Raw genomic sequence first — 11,509 nt, forward strand, 5'->3', positions numbered from 1 at the left:
TCGCTCCTGATGGTTTTTGTTCCGCCGAGGATCACTACGCTCGAAAAGTTATCACATCACTGCTGCTCTATTCTGGCAAGTGGTACATGACGTGCTGTGCACGCAAGCCCCTTGGGTCATTTCGGGGATATTTTTCTTTTAATATCACGTTAGCAACAATAGCTATATGCAGAGTGCAGAGCCTTTTCATCATTTTTACCAAAATGGATGAAATTTCACTGAATTTCGAAATATACTGTACTCAACTCTTGGAGACTTCATGCAATTACAGTTATGCTGGTACTGAAGAGGTAAAGAAAATGGCTGGTATGGAACATCCGGTTACGTCCATAAATACCAAAGCTCTTAACAGGTTAAAATAGCCAGGCAAGGATTACATCATAGAAAACATAACTGGCGGCAAAAGCGAATAGAAACACTGCATAGCCTGTGACTCCTAATCAGTTTCCCAAAAGTAAATAAAGAGTTAAGAGCGAGAAATAAAGCCACATTTTAATAGAACAATATGTTAAAGAATTTATGCACCAGCCCCCATTAAATAGAGAAAAAAAAGCTTAACTTGCCAGCCCTGGTCCATTTATTATTTCAATTTCGTTAATGAAAACATAATAAGAAAAAGCACTAAGACTGCTTACAAAGACCTTCACAATTGCGTAACCAAATTAACACCAAACCTTCACAAGTTTGTAACCAAATTAACACCAAACCTTCACAAGTGTGTAACCAAATTCACACCAAACATTCACAAGTGCGCAACTACAGTCGCACCAAACCTTCACAAGTGCATAACCAAATTCACACCAAACATTCACAAGTGCGTAACCAAAGTCACACTAAACCTTCACAAGTGCTTGACCAAAGTCACACTAAACCTTCACAAGTGCTTGACCAAAGTCACACTAAACCTTCACAAGGGCGTAACCAAAGTCACAGCAAACCTTCACAAGTGCATAACCAAATTCACACCAAACATTCACAAATGGTAACAAATGTCAAACCAAACCTTCAGAAGTGCATAACCAAATTCACACCCAACCTTCACAAGTGTAACCAGACTCGCACCAAACCTTCACAAGTGCGTAACCAAATTCACACCCAACCTAAACAAGTGTAACCAGACTCGCACCAAACCTTCACAAGTGCGTAACCAAATTCACACCCAACCTAAACAAGTGTAACCAGACTCGCACCAAACCTTCACAAGTGCGTAACCCAATTCACACCCTACCTTCAAAAGTGCGTAACCAAATTCACACCCTACCTTCACAAGCGCGCAACCAAGTTCACACCCTACCTTCACAAGCGCTTAACCAAATTCACACCCAACCTTCACACGTCCGTAACCAAATTCACACCCAACCTTCACAAGTGCGTAACCAAATTCACACCCAACCTTCACAAGTGCATAACCAAATTCACAGCCAACCTTCACAAGTGCATAACCAAATTCACACCCAACCTTCACAAGTGCGTAACCAATTTCACACCCAACCTTCACAAGTGCGCAACCAAATTCACACCCAACCTTCACAAGTGCGCAACCAAATTCACACCCAACCTTCACAAGTGCGCAACCAAATTCACACCCAACCTTCACAAGTGCGTAACCAAATTCACACCCAACCTTCACAAGTGCGTAACCAAATCCACTCCGAACCTTCACAAGTGCGTAACCAAATACACACCAAACCTTCACAAGTGCGTAACCAAATCCACACCAAACCTTCACAAATGCGTAACCAAACACACACCAGACCTTCACAAGTGCGTAACGAAACACACACCAAACCATCACAAGGGCGTAACCAAACACACACCAAACCTTCATAAGGGCGTAACCAAACACACACCAAACCTTCATAAGGGCGTAACCAAATACACACCAAACCTTCACAGGGGCGTAACTAAATACACACCAAACCTTCACAAGTGCGTAACCAAATTCACACCAAACCTACACAAGTGCGTATCCAAAGTCACACCAAACCTTCACAAGTGCGTAACCAAATCCACACCTAAACTTCACAAGAGCGTAACCAAATACACACCAAACCTTCACAAGTGCGTAACCAAATTCACACCAAACCTTCACAAGTGCGTATCCAAAGTCACACCAAACCTTCACAAGTGCGTACTAAAAAAGTCACACCAAACCTTCACAAGAGCGTAACCAAATACACACCAAACCTTCACAAGTGCGTATCCAAAGTCACACCAAACCTTCACAAGTGCGTAACCAAATCCACACCTAAACTTCACAAGAGCGTAACCAAACACACACCAAACCTTTACAAGTGCGTAACCAAATAAACAACAAACCTTCACAAGTGCGTAACCAAATACACACCAAACCTTCACAAGTGCGTAACCAAATACACACCAAACCTTCACAAGTGCGTAACCAAATACACACCAAACCTTCACAAGAGCGTAACCAAATACACACCAAACCTTCACAAGTGCGTAACCAAATACACACCAAACCTTCACAAGTGCGTAACCAAATACACACCAAACCTTCACAAGTGCGTAACCAAATACACACCAAACCTTCACAAGAGCGTAACCAAATACACACCAAACCTTCACAAGTGCGTAACCAAATTCACACCAAACTTTCACAAGTGCGTAACCAAATTCACACGAAACCTTCACAAGTGCGTATCCAAAGTCACGCCAAACCTTCACAAGTGCGTATCCAAATTCACACCTAACCTTCACAAGTGCGTAACCAAACACACACCAAACCTTCACAAGAGCGTAACCAAACACTCACCCAACCTTCACAAGTGTGTAACCAAACACACACCAAACCTTCACAAGTGCGTAACCAAATTCACACCTAAGCTTCACAAGTGCATAACCAAATTCACACCAAACCTTCACAAGTGCGTAACCAAATACACACCAAACCTTCACAAGTGCGTAACCAAATACACACCAAACCTTCACAAGTGCGTATCCAAAGTCACACCAGACCTTCACAAGAGCGTATCCAAAGTCACACCAGACCTTCACAAGTGCGTATCCAAAGTCACACCAGACCTTCACAAGTCCGTATCCAAAGTCACACCAGACCTTCACAAGTGCGTAACCAAATTCACACCCAACCTTCACAAGTGCGTAACCAAATACACACCAAACCTTCACAAGTGCGTAACCAAATACACACCAAACCTTCACAAGTGCGTAACCAAATACGCACTAAACCTTCACAAGTGCGTATCCCAAGTCACACCAAACCTTCACAAGTGCGTAACCAAATTCACACCTAACCTTCACAAGTGCGTAACCAAATTCACACCTAACCTTCACAAGTGCGTAACCAAATTCACACAACCTTCACAAGTGCGTAACCAAATTCACATCCAACATTCACAAGTGCGTAACCAAATTCACACCTAACCTTCACAAGTGCGTAACCAAATTCACATCCAACATTCACAAGTGCGTAACCAAATTCACACCTAACCTTCACAAGTGCGTAACCAAATTCACACCTAACCTTCACAAGTGCGTAACCAAATTCACACCTAACCTTCACAAGTGCGTAACCAAATTCAAACCAAACCTTCACAAGTGCGTAACCAAATTCACATCCAACATTCACAAGTGCGTAACCAAATTCACACCTAACCTTCACAAGTGAGTAACCAAATTCAAACCAAACCTTCACAAGTGTGGGACCAGCACTAAACATTCACTAGTGCATTGCCAAATTCCCAGTAAACCTTCACAAGTGTGTAACCAGAGACAATAAACCTTCACAAGTGTGTAACCAGAATCACTAAACCTTCACAAGTGTGTAACCAGAATCACTAAACCTTCACAAGTGTTTAACCAGAATCACTAAAACTTCACAAGTGTGTAACCAGAATCACTAAAACTTCACAAGTGCGTAACCAGAATCACTAAAACTTCACAAGTGTGTAACCAGAATAACAAACTTCACTAGTGTGTAACCAGAATCACTAAAACTTCACTAGTGTGTAACCAGAATCACTAAAACTTCACTAGTGTGTAACCAGAATCACTAAAACTTCACTAGTGTGTAACCAGAATCACTAAAACTTCACTAGTGTGTAACCAGAATCACTAAAACTTCACTAGTGTGTAACCAGAATCACTAAAACTTCACAAGTGCGTAACCAGAATCACTAAAACTTCACGAAGTGCGTAACCAGAATCACATACTTCACAAGTGTGTAACCAGAATCACATACTTCACAAGTGTGTAACCAGAATCACATACTTCACAAGTGTGTAACCAGAATCACATACTTCACAAGTGTGTAACCAGAATCACATACTTCACAAGTGTGTAACCAGAATAACATACTTCACAAGTGTGTAACCAGAATAACATACTTCACAAGTGTAACCAGTCACTAAACCTTCACAAGTGTGTAACCAGTCACTAAAACTTCTCAAGTGTGTAACCAGTCAGTAAACCTTCACAATTGTGTAACCAGTCACTAAAACTTCACAGTGTGTAACCAGAATCACTAAACCTTCTCAAGTGCATAACCAGTCACTAAACTTTCTCGAGTGTGTAACCAGTCACCAAACCTACAAATTTGTGTAAATTACTGCAAAAAAAAGTTTTTGCTATCCAATAAGTTTCATTACGAATAATTCTGTGGCAATGAAAAATTTATTGTTGCCTGAAAAGGTTTTCCTCCGTTTTGAACTACAACGGATGTAAGCGAATGGAGATTCACGGGATATTTTAAACCCTTATAGATTTTTTTTCTTTGCACACGTAAGCATTCTTAACCAGAAATATGAAGACAGCCCAGTTAAGCTATCAAAGAATACTTTTAAAATTCACAAGGTAACATTTAATTGTACAGTATAAAAGGGTATGGAATCTTTTCAAGTATGGAGGACCAAAAAGTAAAATGAGAAAACATGTGGAAATTATGAAGTAGGATATTTTGATGTCAGCATATTCATACCCGTTTTATTCCAGCTGTTACCAAGTTGTGGAATGATCTTCCTAATCGGGTAGTTGAATCAGTAGAACTTCAAAAGTTCAAAGTTGGAGCAAATGCTTTTTTGTTGACCAGGCTGACATGAGTCTTTATAGTTTATTTATGACAAATTTGTTTTTGACGTTGTTAATAGTTTATATATGACATGTCTGTTTTGACGTTGTTACTTATTTTAGAATTATTTATTGTTAATTTGTTCTCTTCATTTATTTATTTCCTTATTTCCTTTCCTCACTGGGCTATTTTTTCCCTGTTGGAGCCCCTGGGCTTATATCTTGCTTTTCCAACTAGGGTTATAGCTTGGATAATAATAATAATAATAATAATAATAATAATAATAATAATAATAATAATAATAATAATAATAATACCAGCACTTCAATTTCACGGACGTAATATTTGTAACAGGGGAACGAAACACCATGATAATAAAACCATTAAATATTAAACTTTTAAAATGATTACTTACATCAGATATCTACGATTGACGTTCGAGTCCTCGTCTCCATGACATAAATGGGTCTGAAATGTACGAAGGTTCAGAATGTAGAACTTTGAAAATCAAGGAAGCGGAAATTATTGTTCTGTTGTCCTTGGGAGACAAGTGGCTCCCTCTGTTACTCTGTATTTGGTCTTCGTGACCATTGTTGCTTATGCAAATCCCAATTCTAACTTTACTATATAGAATTATTCATAGGATGCAATTTAATATATACTGAAGAGCACAGTTTTATTAAAGATAAAGCAAAATTTCACTTCTAAATAAGTTATTAAAAAATTTCGGCTCCTTACCTAGGACAAAAAATGATAAAATTTTAATATATTTTTCTCATTCTTTTGTGAATAGCAGGATTACACCAATTGCAAAGGTAAAAACCAAGAGGATTGAAAAAACAAAAAAATGAAAAAATAACAGGGCACTACTGAAGTGACTCACTAGGCTAGATCTACTTTCTTATCTGGTACATTTTGCAATTTTGCTTCAAAATGTATGGAATACAAGTATCATTTTAATAATTTTAATATTCACATGGAACATTCAAGAAAAAGAGTTTTATAATCAATTTGATAATATTGTTTCGAGAATTTTATGAATCAATGTGTGGTAGAACATTCATAATCAGCTGAATGTAGAAAAGTTTTTTATTTTTAAATTATCTCACATGGATACAACTGCGTTTACTTGAAACTTACCTTCAAAATAAGCCGTTTTTCTGTACATCATTATTGCATAGCGTTTATACTCTTACATTGAAATATTCTGATGAGAATAGTTTATGAATTTTGGATGTGGGAAACAGCTAGCCCCTCCAAAATTGAAGCAATCAAAGTCTAGATATGGTAACTTTACATCTAACCATATTCGTGTTTCCTACACAGATTTATACATTTCGCTCTTACACTAAATTCCTATAATAGATAAATAGATAAAACACTACACGAAAAACTAAGCAACAATCTTAACGTCATAGAAAATAGGTATCTCATGGGAACTCGAGCATAAATCGGCAACTGAACAATCATTAAAATGTCAGAATTTAGCTACACTATCTTGTCATCTTCATAGCAAAAATAAACTTGGGTAGGATACAAGCTACACTTGGTAGGAAGAAGTGTTAAAATTATAGTTCAGGAAAAATTTCCCCGTCCTTAACTGTAATAATACCACATATTGTTAGGCCTGGTGGGAAAGTTAAATAATATGAACTGTTTTACGTTATAGTAACAGAAGTTTTATAAACAGCTTTTGGATCCTTTGTATATCAGCGGCCAGTTCCTCCTCCAGCCTGCATAAATAATGGACACCAACTAACCTAAACTTCCAACCTAACCTGACCTACAAGCTGTGTTCTTACCTATCTACCTAACGGTGTGTAGAGGGCGCTAATGCCCCCTGTGACCCCCTTACACTCCCGTATTCTTTAGTCAGCCATCATCATATACACAGGCGTCTGCTATCATACATACATCCCCAACTACTGTTTCTTACAGAAAAAATTACGATCTCTTCAAAAATGACACTCGTTTCCGTCGCAAATGAATAGTTTCAGAAATATATATACATCTATATCCTACGATAATGGGGGACCCCCAGTGGGAACTCGGGGTTTTGGGTGGGGAAAACATACTGGGGAAACGATATATAATTGTTTTCCTATAGTAAATAACGTGAATTAAGCGAATTTGATGTTCATTTCAATCGGAAATAAACAGATCAACCAATTCGGATAACTTTAAGATGCACGGTGTCACTTCTCTTACGAACGAACGATAACATTAGCAACGTTACCAATAATACACAGTGTTACCAACGTTGACGTATGGTACACAGAGTTACCAACGGCACGTTGACATTACTAAAGATAGTAATGATAGATATTTCCATATATTAAATAATTTCTCCATATAAGTTTTACTCAATATATAAAATGTACAAAAAGGGCACAGAACCTAACAAACCCACCTAACCTAGCCTAGTAGTATGACAGGTCACAAAATAACATTTGATCTACATCGGACGTTGGCAGCACTGGTTACTGTATTTTTTCATGACACAATCTTTGCAACGGTGCCTCCAAAGTTTATTCAGATATACTGTTTTGTATTTTCCTCCAGTTATTATAATTTCAAGAAGGTAATCTATAGAGAAGAAAAGGCTTGTTTTACGTTTACATATCGATTCCCCAGTATGTTTTCCCCACCCAAAACCCCGAGTTCCCACTGGGGGTCCCCCATTATTGGAGGATATAGATGTATTTTTATTTCTGAAACTATTAATTTGCGACGGGAACGAGTGTCATTTTCGAAGAGAGCGTAATTTTTTCTATAAGAAACAGTAGTTTTTTTCCTAGGTTACATTACCATGGAATAATATACAATGAAACCCTTTCTTATTTTGATTTCGTATCAGAATTAGATAAGTCAGAATCAATTATATCAAATGGTGTGCGTGAATAATTTTCTCAACTCTTACTTGTTCTTCAATTTTTTTTCACTCGTTTATGCACATTGTATAGTTACCCTTAATAATACCTTATTTACATTTTCTCACTTAAATTACATTTTTCGTTTTCTATCTATTTTACATGGGTAGACTATGTTAGAGCTGACTTTCTGGCTTATGTAAAGATTAATAACCCTAGGGTCTTCTAGGGTTATTAATCTTTACAGGACGAGGCATGAGGGGTTTTCTTCTTTATGATATAGTTATAGGGTTTATTTATATTTACAAGGTAGTTATTTGTTGATTTTGCTCAGAAAATTTTTTATTGGTTATTCATATTTAAAGGGTAGTTATTAACTGTTTTAGATTGTTTTAATCGGGAAGTAATTTAGATTTCATTATTTTTTTATTGTTTCGTTCTGTGAACAAAGCAATAAAGATCTATTTAGAAATATAATAACAGGAAATATAACCCAAGTAAATGGGTCGTGCTATTTTTTTCAAACTATTGTTAAACCTTCCAGTAATCAACTGGATGAAGCAGCACGAAGTTTTACGAAGAGAGTTAAAATGCAAACACTCTGATAAAGATATGCAATGGACTAAGCGGTCTGTATCACAAGAAAAATAACTATGGAAATATCAGCTCGTAGGCTGTAAGAAATCTAAGAAACACGAATGAATTCGCAAAGATTCAGTTTTCTTCAATTCCAAACTTTCGTTGCAGAAGTGGGTGGAAACTATTTTCTTTTGGTACAAACAAACAAATGTAACACATTAAATGAATTTTCTGAGTCTTTCAAGAGTAACTTTGATTGATATCCATAATTTTTGTCATTGGGTGTATTCAAATACTTCCAGAATAATCCAACCAAGGTAGGTTTAGCCGATAGAATTGTACAAACTGGCGAGTCTTACTTCTCCCACAAACCAAAATTTCACAAAGGGAGGACAGCAAGCAAACAACTATGTTTTTTTTGGGTGGGGGGGGGGGTTTGGGGTTGGGGGTGGGGGGGGGGGGTTATCACACCGACACCATCGTTAGGATACTTACTTGCTTACTTTACTTTGATGGCTGCTTTTCAGGTCCCATACAGCAGTGGAATCACACTCTCCACAGGAACCTCCACTGTCGCATTACCTCGTTCGTTCAGAGTATTCAACATTTCATATCACGTATGGCTCATTTACTATTACATCGTCCCTGTCAATCGACTCACAGACTAAGAAAGTCTTCAGTTTTCTCTTGAAAACCTTAATGTCTTCAATGGAAATAGGTCGAAATAGTTGAGTCTCAGTCTGCTCGTACACTCTTGTCAATTATTAGGAAAGTCGTTCACCCTCAAACAATTGTTCATGGTGATCAGTAGAAGGCTTATTGTAATATACTATTCTAGATTCTATGAAGTCAACTTTTTTACTGTTTACATATGACCCCAAGCGTCATATATATATATATATATATATATATATATATATATATATATATATATATATATATATATATATATATATATATATATATATATATATATTATATATATATATATATATATATATATATATATATATATATATATATATATATATATATATATATATACAGTATATATATATATATATATATATATATATATATATATATATATATATATATATATATATATATATTTATATATATGCATATATATATGCAAATATATACACATATACTGTATATATATACAGTATATATGTATATATACAGTATAATCATATATATATATATATATATATATATATATATATATATATATATGTATATATATATATATATACATATATATATATATACAGTATGTACATATGTATATATGTATATACATACGTACACGTATACATATGTGTGTGCATAGATATATATGTATATATATACACACGTATATATATATATATATATATATATATATATATATATATATATATATATATATATATATGTATGTACATATGTACATATGTATATACATATGTACACATATACATGTATGTGTGCATAGATATGTAAATATATACACATAATATATATACATATGAACTTCATCAATTATAAAAATAAGACTAATTTGTGAAGCTTACACGCTCCCTCAGAAATGAAGCTCCTAAAAAAAACGACAATCACTGACCGCACAAAGTGGAACCATAAGCTTCGTGAAATTCTGTGTTGCTCTTTTATTTCTCTAGATCCATCTGCTATTGAAAAGACTTACCATTGCAATTATTTATAGTAAACCTCACACTTTCTCTTTTATTTTTGCTTCAGCTTTACACATTTCTTCATGGGTTACTGGTTCATATAGGTCCTCACACTACTGAAGTCAATACTGTTTCAAATAAGCATCTATAAGACTTAAAAGTTGTGAAATAAACTCGAATTTCATAATTTAAATATTTAATGCAAGAACCATAACAATATACGAATTATCTGTGTGACTTGGATTCCAAAAATAATTTATATATCATCATTCCCTTAGATTACTTTGTTTTGCTCACTTGATTTAACAAAGAGTTCTCAAACTTTGGTTGGCAATTCCTTCTGTGAAGAGAGAGAGAGAGAGAGAGAGAGAGAGAGAGAGAGAGAGAGAGAGAGAGAGAGAGAGAGAGAGAGAGAGAGAGAGAGAGAGAGAGAGAGAGAGAGAGAGAGAGAATCAGATTATAAAGTTCAAATTCAAATAAATTGTAATATACTAAAATAGACAAGAGCATATCTTTTTATGTTTTTGAGGAGAGAGAGAGAGAGAGAGAGAGAGAGAGAGAGAGAGAGAGAGAGAGAGAGAGAGAGAGAGAGAGAGAGAGAGAGAGAGATCATGAAGTTCAAATTTAAATAAATTGTAATATACTAAAACAGACAAGAGCATATCTTTTTTATGTTTTTAAGAGAGAGAGAGAGAGAGAGAGAGAGAGAGAGAGAGAGAGAGAGAGAGAGAGAGAGAGAGAGAGAGAGAGAGAGAGAGAGAGAGAGAAGTCTGAAAGTTACAAGTGAAATCTTCACTTACAATCGATTGTTTTCTACCACAGTGGTCCTTTTTTATTACAGTTTGTGGCCGTTGTCATATCTACTGGGTTAGGACTCTAATCTAATAGCTCGAGAGATGCATGTCATAAATCTATCCATAAATTAATAAGCAAATGATACCAAATCGACACAGAGAAAATCAAATGACATTTTATCTCATTTCTATCCCAGACTCCAGTAGCTGAAGCAGGGTTCTGCTGGCTTGCACACGTGTCTCTGGAGGCAGCGGTCGAAGCAGCACTTGTCCAGTCTGCTGAAGCAGTCGGTGTCGTAGGAGCATGTGACAGGGGGTCCGAAGACGGCCTTCGTGCAAACGGGTCGAACTACGGGGCAACATCCTGGGCGCGGGTGGTGGTAAAGTCTGGTAAACTGAAATAAAGGAGGAGAGAGATTTATGAATATATGGTCATGGTTATATTAATCAATGCGTCGTAATTTCCATTTATCACTTGAAAACAAGGTTTGTCTGTTATGGATATAAACTATACGCAAAAAATGTAGCTAAACATTTTGACA

At 36.1% G+C, this 11,509-nt stretch overlaps 1 pseudogene; it reads right to left on the reverse strand.

The window, feature by feature from the left end:
• Nucleotides 1-10,913: 10,913 nt before the first annotated feature.
• Nucleotides 10,914-11,509, reverse strand: part of LOC137654381 (uncharacterized) — a 5,269-nt pseudogene continuing 4,673 nt past the window's right edge.

This window comes from Palaemon carinicauda, chromosome 15, assembly GCF_036898095.1.
Source record: "Palaemon carinicauda isolate YSFRI2023 chromosome 15, ASM3689809v2, whole genome shotgun sequence".
NCBI classification, from domain to species: domain Eukaryota; kingdom Metazoa; phylum Arthropoda; class Malacostraca; order Decapoda; family Palaemonidae; genus Palaemon; species Palaemon carinicauda.